Genomic DNA, 16,141 nt, shown 5'->3' on the forward strand with positions numbered 1-16,141 from the left:
CTGCTTGTGTCCACCTGATTCTCTACACTGGGTTATCCACTCTCAGGATGTAACCTGGATCCCTGATTTTTGACCTTGGCCTCTTGACCTCTCCCATTTCTCACCATGAGTGTGTACTCTCTTTGGCTTCTGACCTAAACTTTTCTCATTAGCAGGCACTAATGAGCACTTCGGTCAAAGCAGGACGAAGACCTTGTCACACCTCTACCTCTCTTGGAAGTTATGTACTGACACGCCTGATTTCCAACCCAAAGAAAAATGGGATCAAAATATATTTACACATTTGCCATGACAAAAAAGATTTTACTTTGGAGATATTTTACTAACTGTGAAGGGACCATAGCATTTGAGTCAAACAAATTTCTACCTTATTTCACTGTATCCATAGAGCTACTGGAATAAAATGAATATCCAGCATACTTAGGACATTTATTATATTTCAGACACTGTTCCATGTTTTCCAATTTAATCTTGGTAACAAGCTCATAGATGGATTCTTTTATAATTCCCATTTTACAGACTGGGAAACTATAATTTGAAGATGTTAAAGAGGTTTCCAGGATTTTACATTTAGAGAAATTGTAAAGACAATTCATCTCAAGCCGGTATTATTCTACAACCCTCCCCCTTAACTTAGAAGAAAGTAAAACATTTATTCATCTATGCTGCCTGCTGTGCTTTTATCTTATGTTTAAAAAAGATTTAATTCATGTCATAATACAAAAAAATACAATGTTTTAAGGAAAAATCTTCATGTATGAGTTGAAAATTTAATTATTATTAGACCAGCTTATGTAGATAAAAAAAGATTTTAAAATATTAACAAAAACATTAACTTTCCCCACAGATTATTCTGAGATAAACATAATAACAGCAGGCCAACTGTTCAAATTCTAAATCACCAATCCTTAAGTGTCTAAAACCCAAGATACACCTAAATACAATCAACTGAATTTTAATGTCATGGTTAACTTTTCTCACTCCTGAGTGAATTTTCTTTCTGTCTGTCTCTAAACATGAGGGGAAATGTATATTTCCAAACAAAATGTTATAAAATTTGCAGAATATTAAAAATTCTGCTTCAAGGCTAGAAAACTCAGTTTCTTTAATAATTCAAACCTCTGTCTTCCTAGGTGGGCTTAACAATTGCAATGAAAAGTTAGGAAGCATGAAACTGCCTGCCTTCCCTAGGAAGCAAACTCTTCTTAGCATACCGATCAGAACATTTTCCTCTTTGTCTTCAATAGATCAATAATACCCAGACAGCCCAAGTACCTAACCAACTGAAGACTCTACTTCAGAATACACCCATGAAATGTCTTAAACACAGCAACCGATTTTGTCTGTGGTCATCAATTTCTTAGCTCCTTTGACCATAGTTTACATGAACCTAATATTAAGAGTTCTTATTCCGAGTCTTTTACATTATAACAATTTTCTTTGGGATTATACCTCAGAAAGTAAAATGCTCTTTGGGAACTATTTAATTTTCCTCAGCTTGTTCTTTTTCCAACCCCCCCCCCCAAATCCCACAGACTTTTCGTTTTTAGAGTTGATGTATCAGCTTTATCATAAAGTTTATTCTCTATAGGCATGAACAAGCAAAACCAAAGTGAAAGGAATAAACTGAAAAGCAAAAAAAAAAAAAAAACCACTCAAAAAACTGCAAATCTCTAGAAAGCATACAAACATACAACCCATCTTGTATTAAAAGAAAAAAAAAAACAACAACAGAAAAGCCCATCAAAACTCCACAAAAAAATACCGAAATGTCTCATGTCACAAGTTCAAAAGTCAGACATACCCATGTATTTTTTCAAAAGTAAATGCATGATAATAAAAATGATAAATTCCATTTAGTTGTAGGAGTCTTTGTTGTTTTTAGAGCACTGTTACATATGTTATCTCACTGCCTTTTTAAACCTTTGCATAAATTAATGCAATGTGCATTTTGCCTCAGTACTATATTGTGTTTCTATTTTTGGAAGAAAACTGTAAGTAAGATTAGATGTGCAAAAAAGCAAAACAAGCCACTTACTAAATAGAGAGAAGGCACCCATGAAGACAGTAAAGTCAAGTTTTGAAAAAAGCACATAATTAACTGCAGCTTGGAACTTTTCCAAAATCTCATTCACCAACTGGCTAACACTTAGACGGAGTCACACCGGGTGACAAGAAGAGCTCTTAGGGTGAGAACCACCAGCTTGGAGACAGTGAGCCTCATTAGAACACATCAAATCTTCCTCTAGCATGGACATTTTTTTTTCTCCAGTGTGAAGGTGTAACACGCCCAACCAAGGAAAATAGCACAATTCCATGTGTTCATTTAATAGAATAGCCAAGTCAGGACAGTTACTTAGATTGAAAAGTGAGACCACACTAGTGAAAAATATGAATACACAAAACTGAAACATGATGGAGTTGTAGAGGATAGATTTTTTTTTACCTACGTCTATGTATGGATATAGGTACAATTTTTTAAAAGTTTTCTGTTATCATGACCTCATTCAATCATTTAAATAACTTTCTTGAAGCACCTACACTCCAGGTCTTGGGGTTAAAAATGGTTATCGTCTTTACCACCAAAAAGCTTTTGTCCTAGAGATGAAACCCACAAGTAGGGGAATTATGTTATGTCGTAAATGAGAGTGTAATGAGGGCCCTAGACAACTAACCCAGCCTCAAAGGACAGAGGCGCAGGGATTTTTGTTTTTGTTTCTGTTTTTTTCTGTTTTGTTTTGTTTTTTGATAAACGCGTGCATTTTTCTTTTTCATGTACATGAACAACAGGAAAGGTTAGAATCTGACTAAGAGCAAGAAAAATATCAAATGAAGCTACTGTTGATTTGCATATTCACTTAGGAACCAGAATTCACAGATGCTTTGATGGGGTGAACAGAGTAGCAACTCTTTTGGTATGTGACACATGTGTTGTCATTCCTAGGGATTACCTACAGAAGAGCTTCAACAGGGGCTGCTCTCAAAACACCACACAGAGCCGTCTGGATGTCTTCGTTGAATCTGGAAGACAAGAAAAGCATCGGTTAAAGCTATCAGCTTATGACACAAAGGTAGCGCTGAGAATAAGTGATAGGGAATATCCACACCAAAAAGATCTGCCCACTGAACACAGAGAATGCCAAGGACAGAGGTGGATTAGTGGGTTTATCTCACAAGTGACAGGTTTCTGCATTTCAGAAGCATCATGCTGGAGTGGGTGATGGAAGAGCTTTATGTGAATAAAACCAAGATCCCCATTCACTGGGAAATCTTGGGTTTCTTTTTTGATCTAAACTCCGTTTGGAAATCCTAGATTAACCTGATAGAACCAGTTTTTCTTCAGTCTCAGTTGCTGCTTCCACGAGGATTTGAGTAGATTCTGAAATGCAATGCCTGTCACTATAACCATTAACAAACATGATATGGAAAGTAAAAAACAAACAAAAAATTCAAATAAATGTTTTAAAATAAAGGCAAAACTTATAGGAAAAAAAAAGAACTCTAGCTTTTAATATTTTTGCTTTCTTCCCAAAGGTCACATGAACTATTTGTCTTTCTGTTGGGTTATTGTATATATTACATTTATTTATAGAGTTTATTAGAAGGTCATTATTTGTCTTAGGTTTGGACTTAATTCAGCTCAGGGAAACGGCATGGGAAAGCATTATGAAAGCTACAAAACAGGACATCTTATATTGTATAGCTATCCCATGAGTGTGTCTTTATATTAGGTTCATTCTTCCATGAGAATCTTAGAGAATTTACAACAAACAACAATAACACACATGCAAATCTCCTTTAATGCTGGTAGTACAAGTTAAAAACAGTAACCGCAATAAAATTGCATTTGGGCCTGCTCCAAGCGTAAGCATGAGAATGAAGGTGACAAGGCAATATTTAGGAATACGTACAAGTGTAGAGAAACCTGATGATTTGATCAGCCTTTTGCATTGCTTTGGGACTTTTCTCTGAGTTCTGATAGGCAATCAGATGAAAACTGTCATTTGTGATAATTGGAAAATACTTACTTAGCAAAATCTGATATTGAAGCTCTAACCTGTTTCTCACTACATTAGAATTTCTGGAACGACAATCATAAGATAAACACAGTGGAAATGTAGAGGCAGACGTTTTGGCCTCTATTTACAAGGTAACTATATTAACTGCTAACTTTTAGTACATGTTTCTTGGGCCTAGTTTTTAAGAAGGAAACTAAAACCTCTGCATTAAACTCTGTTTTGATGGACAGGATAGTTCTCTTTGCCTTTGAAAAGAAAATACAAATAATTAAGTATTTAAATCTTCCATAGATGGTTATTTTTTTTCTTCCTATGTTAAAAAAAAGATCAGTCTCTTTCTAAATAGGACCTAATTGATGTTACTAGTTACATCATAACTATCAACCTGTCAGGACAAATGTTATACTCATGATGTACAATCTGCATAAAATTCCCTATGTCTTGACTATCCAGCAAATTACTGGCCACCAAAGTTTACCAGATAGTACTGTAAAGAAATATACCTATTAGAATGACAGGTCTCATTTACCAGAAGATATTAAAATCCTGTCAATGTGATTTCCATCAAGAAGGTTTTCAGTGAAATTATAAAAAATGAATGAAGGAAATCAAATGTAGTCATCTAGTTAAATATTCATTTTCTCATCTTTAGGGAGCTGTTTATTATACTTTGAACACCTGGCCTTTCGTAGAACGCTGTCTGGTTTTAAACTTGTTCTCATGCCACAGCAAATTCCAAGAGAGCTAGAAGTTAAACCCATTATTATGAAAAAGCCAAAATAACAAAGTGTCTTCTTTCTCAATGCAGGAATAGTTTAAGGAAATGGGTGATTCTAAGAATATCTAGATACTCCTAGAGCTCTGGCTTAGGTAAAGGAGGTGAAGCTCCAATGATGCCAGTTTTAAATAGATATCACTTAGAGGTGTTGAGTCTACACCTGTGCGAAACTAAGATAAAGGGCCTCCTTAAATTTTGCACCCCAGGCACCACATTTGCTTCACCATGGTCCTGGCCCTGAGTCCTCTGGCACTTGTGATAATGTTACTTAATTTTAAAGTTTTATTGATAAACATGAAAGAAACAACAATAAAATATTTTTTACATGTTTAACAGAACTGTAAGAGAATATTATCCACAGTTGCAATGTAACAAAACATGTATTTTGACATATATAATAGGGAAAATCAATGCAAAGATCTAAAGCAAGCAGAAGAGGTAAGACATGAGGCAAGTGTGAAAAGGGAATGCTTTACAGCTTATTTCTTAACTTCATCTGTCCCCCAGGAGGGACACTGCACAGAAACAAAGTCACTGGTGCTAAGAAAACAAAAAACAACAGTGGAATGGAGGAATAAAAAACAGAAAGAAACAAAGCATGTGTAAAGCAAAGACTTTAATCAAGTAGGCGCAGGATTCAGTAAAACAAAATAAAACAACACAACACAAAACAAAACAATCAAAATGCCTTGGTGGAAGGTGGAAATAAAATGGTTAAAGTAGGCTTTCAGTCCTTGATTCAAATCTGAGCCTTGTCATATTAGGTGAACTCTTTGAAACAAGTTAATTCCTGTGAAATAGGTCCCTTATCTATCAACTAAGAATGACAGAAATAGCAATACATCAAAATCACAGCGATGGTGGCCCTATTGAAGGACTACCCGTGTGCCAAGCACTTTGAACAAATGTTACCTAGGTGTTATGACAACAGTCCTGGGAGATTGGTATTGTTTCTATTTTACCAAAAAGATATTTGGATGATACATAAGGCATTAAATTACACACACACACACACACACACAGCATAATAATAACATCATACATTGTTATATATAAAGCTCTTAGTAGGGCATGGAGTTATGGAAGCTTAAGCAAGGTAGATATTATTATGGTATATTAAAATTTTTTTTTTAACGTTTATTTATTTTTGAGACAGAGAGAGACAGAGCACGAACGGGGGAGGGTCAGAGAGAGGGAGACACAGAATCTGAAACAGGCTCCAGGCTCTGAGCTGTCAGCACAGAGCCCGACGCGGGGCTTGAACTCACGGACCGCGAGATCATGACCTGAGCCGAAGTCGGCCGCTTAACCGACTGAGCCACCCAGGCGCCCCTTATTATGGTATATTAAAAAGCTGGTAACTAAATGCTGTTTTAATGTAAGTAGAAGTTTTTTTTAATTTTTTAAATTTGCATCATCTTAACCTAATTAGTTTATCTTTTACAAGTTACCTTTCCGTTAATGTTTTTAAGAGGAAGTAAAAGAGGAGTCAACCAGCATTATCACAAATCTCATCCAAAAAGCAAGGACCAGATTCAGAGCTTTGGAAGTCCCAGCCAACTTATTAATACTTATAAAAGTGGAACATCACTGGAGTGTTAGATACAAAGGGTGAGGAGGGGCAACATTAGAGGCCATGGATTTTCCTAACAATACAAATGAAATGCTAAGAAGCTTAGCATGGATAGGAGCTGTCATATTGATAGAACCAGGGCACTAACTTCTACTGGTGGCAAAATCCAGATTCCAGGGACAGAGTTAGAAAACAGACTGAAGAGTTAGGATGTACACCAGGATGCACCTGGGCTAGATAACCATCTTGTCAGAACCAACAAATTTCTTAGGAGTTTGTGAACTGACAAATAGAAACAAAGTCCCTTAAATTGTGTTAGTGGTTATACAACATAGATATTTCAGCTTATAGTTAATACTTTTGAATTATAGAAGCTTCAGGTTTTAGCTTTAAGTGTACAGCTAGATATTGCTTAGAAATATTTTCTTTCATTTTTTGCTCACTCTTTAGCTTTGCTAAATAACACAGGATGATTTGTCTGCTCAAAACAAAAGTTTATAGCCACAGATCTGTTATCTATACATAGAGGCCAGGAACACCAAGAAATGGAAGGGAAGGGAAGGGAAAGGAAGGGGAAGGAAGGGAAAAGAGGAGAAAGGAGGAGAAGAGGGGGAAAGGGTGGGGAGGGGAGGTGAGGGGAAGGGAAAGGAAAGGAAGAAAATAAAGAAAGATAACAAGCAAACAAACAAAAAAGACATAGTTTGAAACAGAAAACATTATGGCTGAAAAATTTTAACTTGCCCTCTCCTTCCAGGAATATGCTACAGAAAACTCATCACCATTCAGGGTGCTGAGTCACAACAGTAAACAGGATGTCAAGGGAAATTAGTTGATTGAAAGTTATATATCTTTATTTTGTATTAGCAATCATTTCAAAAAAATAACATCAGTGCCAAAATGTCAGAGCAAATGCTGGTTTATCCCAGTCTTATTCCCAGTATGTCGAAGTCACTGTATTAGAAAATCCAAAAGGTAGAGTCTAAAGAACCCAGCAAATTCTTAATGGGTCAAAGATGTGTCTTTAAAGGGAACTCCTGGCTCTTTGAGGAAATTTATTCTTCTCTGTTTTATGCAGTGAGAATATGTATTTGTTTTGATAGAACATGTTACATCTGAACCTCACCAATCACAGCTAAGAAGGCAGATGGTTGTGAGTCTGAAGACAATTAGGGAACAAAGTTCCTGAAACCCTAAGTCTCCTGACTCAAAGGCTCTGGGTGAAGAAGGACCAATGGTAGGTGCAGACGTACGGGTAGCAGGGATATTAGGGAAAAGGCTGATCTTGACTTTAAAGACACAGATTATCGGGGGTCCTGGGTCGCTCAGTCGGTTGAGCATCCGGCTGTTAGTTTTGGCTCACGCCATGCTCTCATGGTTTAGCTTGTGATTTTAAGCCCCACATCAGTCTCCCCAATGACACCGCAGAGCCTGCTTGGGATTCTCTCTCTCTGCCCCTCCCCCACTCACACTCTCTTTCCAAATAAATAAACAAACTTAAAAAAAAACAAAGACACAGATTATCTCGTTTGGGAGAAGACTAGGAGTGGACAAATAGGGGAAATATTTTGGAGAACCAATCAATCTCATTTTGGAAATCCCTGTAACATTTGGTTTTCTACCATCACCCTAGCTAGTATCGAAGCCTAAACCCAATATATTCTAACACATTACCCTGATTCTATCTTCTTAGCCTTTATCGATTATGAAAAGACCTTGTTGGCATCCTCATTGTTTTTGTCTCACACTAGAATATAACTTCTTAGAGAAGAGAATTCTGGATTTTCCACCCCTATGACGCTAGTACAAAGAACAGTGCTCAGTACTATTAAGCAATTAGCAAACCATGGAAAAACGATATGGCAACAACTATATCTTCAATGGTATACCATATTTGAGTTAAAAGCTTACTACAATATCTGTTAAACAATATTGTATTAATAAATTAATTTTAACTAATATATTACACATTAAAGTATGTATAATATATACATGGCTGAACAATAATAAAATGAAAATCCATACGACTACAGCTGTTTTAAGAAATAAAACACTGGGGCGCCTGGGTGACTCTGTTGAGCCTCTGACTTGATTTCGGCTTGGATAATGATCCTGAGATCCCGGAATTGAGCCCCACTGTGGGGCTCCAAGCTGAGCATGGAGGCTGCTTAAGATTGTCTTTTTCTCTTTCCCTCTGCCCCTCCCTGTCCCATTCACACTTGCTGTCTCTAAAATAATAATAATAAAAGAAATAAAGCATTGGTGTTATCTGTGAAGTTGTCTTCCACAAAGGCAAACTCAGCCCATAAAAGCAACATAGGTCCCTCCTTTTCTCTGACTATAGTTTTTTTCCTTTTTTGTTTTTTTGTTTTTTTTCTTCTCACTTGGCCAGATTTCCAAAAGATAAAAAGTATTAAATAATGTGGTACACTGGTTGGAGTTGTAGATCTTAACTTTTCTGATTATATTTCCCATCAATAGCTATTTTTATATGAGTCTGTAAATATCTTTGAATTATATATATACTATGCAATATATTTATACATTATAAAACCTATAAAATGAAATAAAGTGTATTTTTAGGAAAAGATGAAATCAAAGTATTTCATAAATTATATTTATATATTCATTATACACAGTTTATTCCCCCCCAATAATTTATTTTTCCCTATTAAATACAATACAATTGCATAATTATTAGCATTATATTCCATTAAATGTAAGATGTTCTATAATTTCAGGTATCACTAAAATGGGAAAATACTGACAATTTAACTATCATAGGCCCATCAAATGCAAGGTACACCTCTAACTTCAGAGACGTTAAAATGGACATTTTATAACCAATATAATAAAGCAATACCTTTTTTTTTTTTTAATTTTTTTTTCAACGTTTTTTATTTATTTTTGGGACAGAGAGAGACAGAGCATGAACGGGGGAGGGGCAGAGAGAGAGGGAGACACAGAATCGGAAACAGGCTCCAGGCTCCGAGCCATCAGCCCAGAGCCTGACGCGGGGCTCGAACTCACGGACCGCGAGATCATGACCTGGCTGAAGTCGGAAGCTTAACCGACTGTGCCACCCAGGCGCCCCTAAAGCAATACCTTTTTAAAGGGAGAATCCAATTGAATATTTTTGTTACCTTTGAAGATTATGTTTTGAAAGTATAATACACCACTTTAACTATCTGGTTATATTTTTTAATTCTAATTTTAGGTTTCATAACTGTCATAGCTAGGAGAAAGATAATTAAAAAATATGTATGTATATACAGACATACATGTGTATATTAGTACATATACTACACAGTTATTATATACTTTTATTTTTTATATCACATATTTGTATTTATATATATATATATATATATATATATATATATAGAGAGAGAGAGAGAGAGAGAGAGAGAGATCCAAATATCAGAAATAAAACTATGGATCATTTTTTCAATAATAAAATCTTTTTAATCCAATCTGCCATTTAAAGAAAGGTTTTGCTATCACATTACAAATTCTCAGGAAGGAATGCATTTTATTTTTTATTAAAAAAAATTTTTTTTAATGTTTATTTATTTTTGAGACAGAGACAGACAGAGCATGGATGGGGGAGGGTCAGAGAGAGAGGGAAACACAGAATCCAAAGCAGGCTCCAGGCTCTGAGCTGTCAGCACAGAGCCCGACGCGGGGCTCGAACTCATGAACCATGAAATCATGACCTGAGCCCAAGTCTGAGGCTCAACTGACTGAGCCACCCAGGTGCCCCAAGGAATGCATTTTAAAAGTTTATAAATGACTTAAAAAATGCACCGAAGCTTCCTATTTGGGAGACTCTTAAGACAGCCTGAATGATTCTGCAGCTCAGGTTGTTACGTGCACACATATATGTGTCAAAAAGATTGATTTTAGACATTTTTCTTATAGGTGACACACTGTAGTTTTCAAAATGGAATACAAGGGCTTTTAAGCATCCATTTTCAAAATGTTTTCTTCATAACACAACAACAGTCACTTTCACACTGAATGTTAAATGTCACCTTTATTTTGAAAAATTCATTTTTAGTCAACAACTTATCAGACCTTATCAGATCATAATGGTTTTAGCTCATAACATGGCTGATAAAGACTATAATGGGGTAGGAGTACAGCCATTCTGTCGTGTTCACTTGTATTCATACTATTAATGTTATTTATTACCTCTATTTCTTTACAGGCATCTTCTAATGCCAGCTGTGCATTGCCTAAAAGTTTTTCAAACAATTCTTACTTTTTTCTTTTCTTTTTTTTTTTTTTTTTTTGAGATAGAAAGAGTGCCAACAGGGAGAGGCAGAGAGAGAGAGAGAGAAGAGAGAGAGAATCCCAAGCAGGCTCTGCACTGTCAGCACAGAGCCCAACACAGGGCTCAAACTCCTAACCCATGAAATCATGACCTGAGACAAAATCAAGAGTCAGATGCTTAACCAACTAAGCCACCCAGGCGCTTATTTTTAATGATTCTTATTTTTTTTTTTTAAATTTTTTTTCAACATTTTTTATTTATTTTTGGGACAGAGAGAGACAGAGCATGAACGGGGGAGGGGCAGAGAGAGAGGGAGACACAGAATCGGAAACAGGCTCCAGGCTCCGAGCCATCAGCCCAGAGCCTGACGCGGGGCTCGAACTCACGGACCGCGAGATCGTGACCTGGCTGAAGTCGGACGCTTAACCGACTGCGCCACCCAGGCGCCCCTTAATGATTCTTATTTTTAATAAAACCCTAAGATCATACCATGTTCAAAGTGCCCAAAAAAGTTGGTGCTACTGTCCATTGTTCCATGATGTGGAAAGTAAGCCATTCTCCAAAAACCCCATGAGGTAAAACACATCATTATCTGATACATGCAATGAAAATGGGCACCATGACAATGGGTATACTAAATCTTAGAAAAGCACAATTTCTTTCTCTTAAGGTAGAAATAATTTTAAGCAGAATATCTGACGTCACTTTCTGAAACTTAGTCAATGGTCCTGTGTGTCCCTGGCTGAGCATACCCTTTGATGGATATAATTGGACCAAGACTGGATTTTGAAATAGGTCCTAGAGGTTGCAAACTTAAAAAGCCTATGGGTGTGGGGTGCCTGGGGGGCTCAGTCAGTTAAGTGTCTGACTCTTGATTTCAGCTCAGTTTATCATCTCCTGATTCACAAGATTGAGCCCCACATCAGACTCTGTGCTGACAGCCTGGAGCCTACTTGAGATTCTCTCTCTCACTCTCTCTACCCCTCCTTCCCCCAAAACAAATAAATAAACATTAAAAAAAATAAAATATAGGGGCATTTGGTGGTTCAGTTGGTTGAGTGTTTGACTTCAGCTCAGGTCATGATCTCACAACCTGTGAGTTCAAGCCCCATATCGGTTTCTTTGCTGACAGCTCAGAGCCTGGAGCCTGCTTTGCATTCTGTGTCTCCCTCTCTCTCTGCCCCTTGCCCACTCACGCTCTGTCTCTGTCTCTCTCAAAAATAAACAAACATTAAAATTTTTGTTAAGAATAAAAAAAAAAGTCTATGGATGACAGTTTTACCATGTAAATAAGAAAAATGGGCTGGATTTTGGCTAACCAGACAGTGTATGGCTCATCTAAGGAGGCAACTCCTACAGGCCTGTATTCCCAGAAATGAATTTTAATGAGAAACTGGATAGCCATGTGTTTATATGAAACCTGCCTGTGTTAAAAGCTGAAAATAAATTCAAAGTTTTTAAAAATGCTAATGGACCAAACCAAAAGCATTTGTGAGCTGGATTTATCCATGAAGCTGCCAGTTCATTTTTCATAACTAGAAATAAAACAGAACATATAGAAAAGGAGAAAGAACAAAAGAACCTGAAAAAGAAGAAGAGAGATAAGACAAAGAAATATATTCCAAGGAGAGTACTAAATCAATTATTTTGACATCTTGAAATAAATATCAGTGTGAAAAGGTTTTTTTTTTTTCTGTTCTAATTAAGAAATTCCACTTACGAAAATAAAATTAAGGGGAAATTTCAAGAGGCTGTTAGAGAACATTCTCTTATCTTGAACGGCATTTTATTGAAAGCCAATCCAGGATATATAAAACCATTCCTAGGAATGCTGCCTAAGAACAAATTTAACTCTGCAATATTAACCATATATTAGAAGAGTTAACAAAATTCCTTCCTTCATCCCATCTCTCCATAGTTCTCTCCTTACTTGCCTGAGTGTCCTCTTCTTTCTGTTTCTAGTGAGTGGGAAAAGTTGTCTCTTAAAAGTTAAGATTACATACAATGAGTTCGCTCATAGAGTTTCTTGAGTTGGTTTCTAAAACATTAGTATATTGAAGGTAAAATCATGTAAAAAGAAAATACAAGGAACTATTGTGGTCATGCAAACTACTATTATTATACACCAGGCAATCAATCAGGTTTCAAATCATGTACTCCTTTTTGGTACTAATACTGTAAATTGCTGCTGTATAAAAAAGCACTCTAGCCAATAAATAATTTATTCATATTTTAATGTTGTTGTCTTTGCAACACATTCATCATAACAGATTTGTTTTTTTGCCAATGTGTATTGGAACATTGCCAATAAGAACTGTTCGTAAAAATATGACCTTCCTCATTTTTTCCCAATGAGATGATGTAAAGAGAGGAACCCAAATAATCTAAACAATGTTTAACACCTTTAGCATCTGTTGGAAAGCAAAAATGAAGACTAATGTTCTCCTAGATAGCTCATTCAATGTTTATCTTGATGACTAGAAAACAAGCAGCCCAACAGCCATTGAACTGAATTACAATAAAATATACGTTTTTCAGAGAGAGGAGCACAAAATCAGTTTTCATTTGGCATGCTAAGTATGCTATATTTGAACAGAATGTTACATATTCATTTCATTCATCATTTAAAGGCAGATAATCAGGAAGTCATTACGTGGCCTGCATTGGGCAGCTATTCAATTAGAGAATAATTGAGCACTCTGTAATTCAGCCAAAGCTGACAGGTTGGGAATGCATAATATCCATCTGAGGTATTTTGAATGTGGGAAGAAGTAAGGGGTACACGTTTCTCTGGTCAAAACAGGGCCCTGGGATAAAAGACTTAAAATACACACAAACGCACACACACACGCACACACACACAAAGTTTTTAATTTATTGTCTGTTGTTGTTCTGTTTAGATAGTTTTGCAAATCAGCAATATAGCAGTTTTGGTAAGTTATTTAAGAAAGAAATCTCTCTGGTCTCAGAAGACCTGATGTGACATTTTGGGTCACACTTGCCATCTTTCTATAGTATTCCAGACTGACTGCTGACTGTTCAAAGACTCTTAGACATAAAGGTGGTCAATTAAGGCAAAACAAACACGCAAACAAACAAAAACCACAAGCCCGATTTTATCCAGGATTTTGTGGGAAGCTGGGATTGGAAGTTCAGAAGTGGATGAAGTAGACCAAAAACTAGCTCTGAAGGCAAACTACAGGTATTTTTACAATGGCTGTGGTTACTGATGGCAGGACATCATAATAAAAATGCCAGGGCATTTTCACCCTGGCATTTCTATCACGATAAATAGATACTGTCAGCACACTTACTTCTTTTAAACACTGCCAACACATGGCAGACATGGCTTTCCACTAGTCTCCTCACTGTGTCCTGCTTGTCAAGTTCCCCCTCCTACCTTTGGCCTTTCTATCCAAATCCAAAGCGAAGTCTCAATCAGAAGGAAAATCTATTGCACTGCAGTAAATAACTTTATTAGACCTGTAAATAAAGTGTATTTGGCCGAACAATTTGTAAATATTTACTAATATTTACTATTTTGTTTTGTGATGCAAGTAACTAGTGATTTTAAGAGACAGAGGAGGAGTACTTTATCATTAGTATTTGTGTTAGTTTCCTAGTGCTGTCATATGAAAGTACCACAAATTGGGTGGATTAAAACAACAGAAATTTATTTTCTCTCAGCTTTGGAGGCTAAAATCTGAAATAAAGGTGTTGGCAGGATTGATTCCTTCTGAGTATTCTGAGGAAGAATCAGTTCCATGCTTCTTTCCCAGCTTTTAGTGAAGAAACACCTTCCATGTTGTTGTTCCTTGGCTTATTAATGCATTACTACAATCTCTGCCTACATCTTCACATGGTATTTTCCCCCGGTTTTGTGTCTCCTAAAAGGACCTCAGTCATATTGGATTAGGGCCCACCCTATTCCAGTATGACAGTACCTTAACTTAATTACCTACAGCTGAAACAATCCTATTTCCAATTAAAGTCACATTCTGAGGCATGGAGGATTAGGGCTTCAACATACCTTTTTGAGTGGGGTGGGGGGGAGGGAGAATACAATTCAACAACAAATAACAGCACTATTTAGAATTATTGGTGCATAGTAATACTAAAAAGCAGATTGACTTTAAGTTGGTCTTATTTGTTTTTAAATTCTCTATGAAAAATGTACCCCATTATTGTCTGTACCTGCGGAAGATCACTTCTGCTAGATCATGATTCCCACTGCCTTGACTTGGTCAAAACATAGTAAGATACAGGAAATATGAGGATAGGGGGTGTAAAGAAACTAAATTTCTGTGATTATAAGAATAGACTCAGTCAAGAAAAGAATAAGGATCTCAATTTAGAAAGAAGGGGGCCTCCCTGTTGTCCTTTATTAAAGGACTCCCTGTCCAAGATATTATAAGGCAAATATATATAAGGCAAATATCCACATTCAAATCAATATTAATAGATTCTAGTTCAAGATGGCATGTTACAGGATCCTGAACTTACCTTTTCCATGAATATCCTGCATCTATAGCTCCATATGAAACAACTTGCTGGGGGGGTGGGAGGCGGGGAGGGAGGTGGGTGCTGGAAACTGGCTGACTGATTCTAATTAATGGAGAAAGGAGAAAAAACTCACAAGAAAGTGAGTAGGAGAGGCTGGGACACAAGCCAGCCTGAGGCTATAACCCCCACTCCTGCTGGTGACTGCCCGTAGTCATGAGGGCACTCAAAACTTGGAGCTTCTCCCTGAGAAGCAAAGCATTTGTGCCCCACTTTGGGTAGCTCTGACTTTAAAGACTGTCACCTGAGAGCACCCAAAACATCTAGCTCCTGTCCAGGAGACCCACAAGGTAATACAGCAATGTGAGAAAAGAGTTCCAGCAGAGGACTCACCTGCCTCAGGGCCCAGCAGAGAAGCAGACGAGGGAGGAACGCCACAACTTTGACTTTGTGCAGAAGCCCATTTGCTTGTTCTGGAGCATCAGGCTGAGGGGCAGGCACCTGGTTTGACACACATGTGTTGCCTGCTGGGATACTCTCAGGGAGGGAGGCCAGTGTATGCCATCTTTGGGCTCTCCCTCTGTCACAAGAGACATGCGCTCTTGTGAGCTCTCCCTTAAAGGGAGAAATGGGGCAGATTTTGAGGGAAGTTTGAATTCGCAGCAAAGCATGAAATCACATGGAGAAGTTGAAGATGGAATAGAAAACGGACATGCTGAGACTACAAGCTGAACAACTACTTGGCCGCTGTCCCTGTGTCTTGTTTTCCCACTGTTACAGCTTCTATAGCACAGAGTCTATAGCAGTATAACAGGATATTAAAGTGGAAGTTTCCACCAAGAAGTAAGGAAAATCAATAGCAAATCCCCCAGTGAGATATTAAACAAAGATATGTATTTTTTAGAGTAAATTTGTGTGAATATGTGATATCAGCCTGAATTTCCTTATCTGTATGAAGGATCTGAAGGTGCCAGAGAAGTATGTGTGATCTGAGTTAT

General features: G+C 37.0%; 1 long non-coding RNA gene across 1 annotated transcript in view; it reads right to left on the reverse strand.

Moving 5' to 3' along the window:
• Positions 1 to 918: 918 nt before the first annotated feature.
• The window catches only part of LOC125934448 (uncharacterized), a 391,501-nt gene continuing 376,278 nt past the window's right edge, over positions 919 to 16,141 (reverse strand). The window contains exon 3 of the long non-coding RNA XR_007461403.1: positions 919 to 3,021. This is a non-coding gene — a long non-coding RNA (uncharacterized LOC125934448). The remainder of the gene's footprint in view (positions 3,022 to 16,141) is intronic.

Source organism: Panthera uncia (genome assembly GCF_023721935.1).
Source record: "Panthera uncia isolate 11264 chromosome A1 unlocalized genomic scaffold, Puncia_PCG_1.0 HiC_scaffold_17, whole genome shotgun sequence".
In the NCBI taxonomy this organism is placed as follows: Eukaryota; Metazoa; Chordata; class Mammalia; order Carnivora; family Felidae; genus Panthera; species Panthera uncia.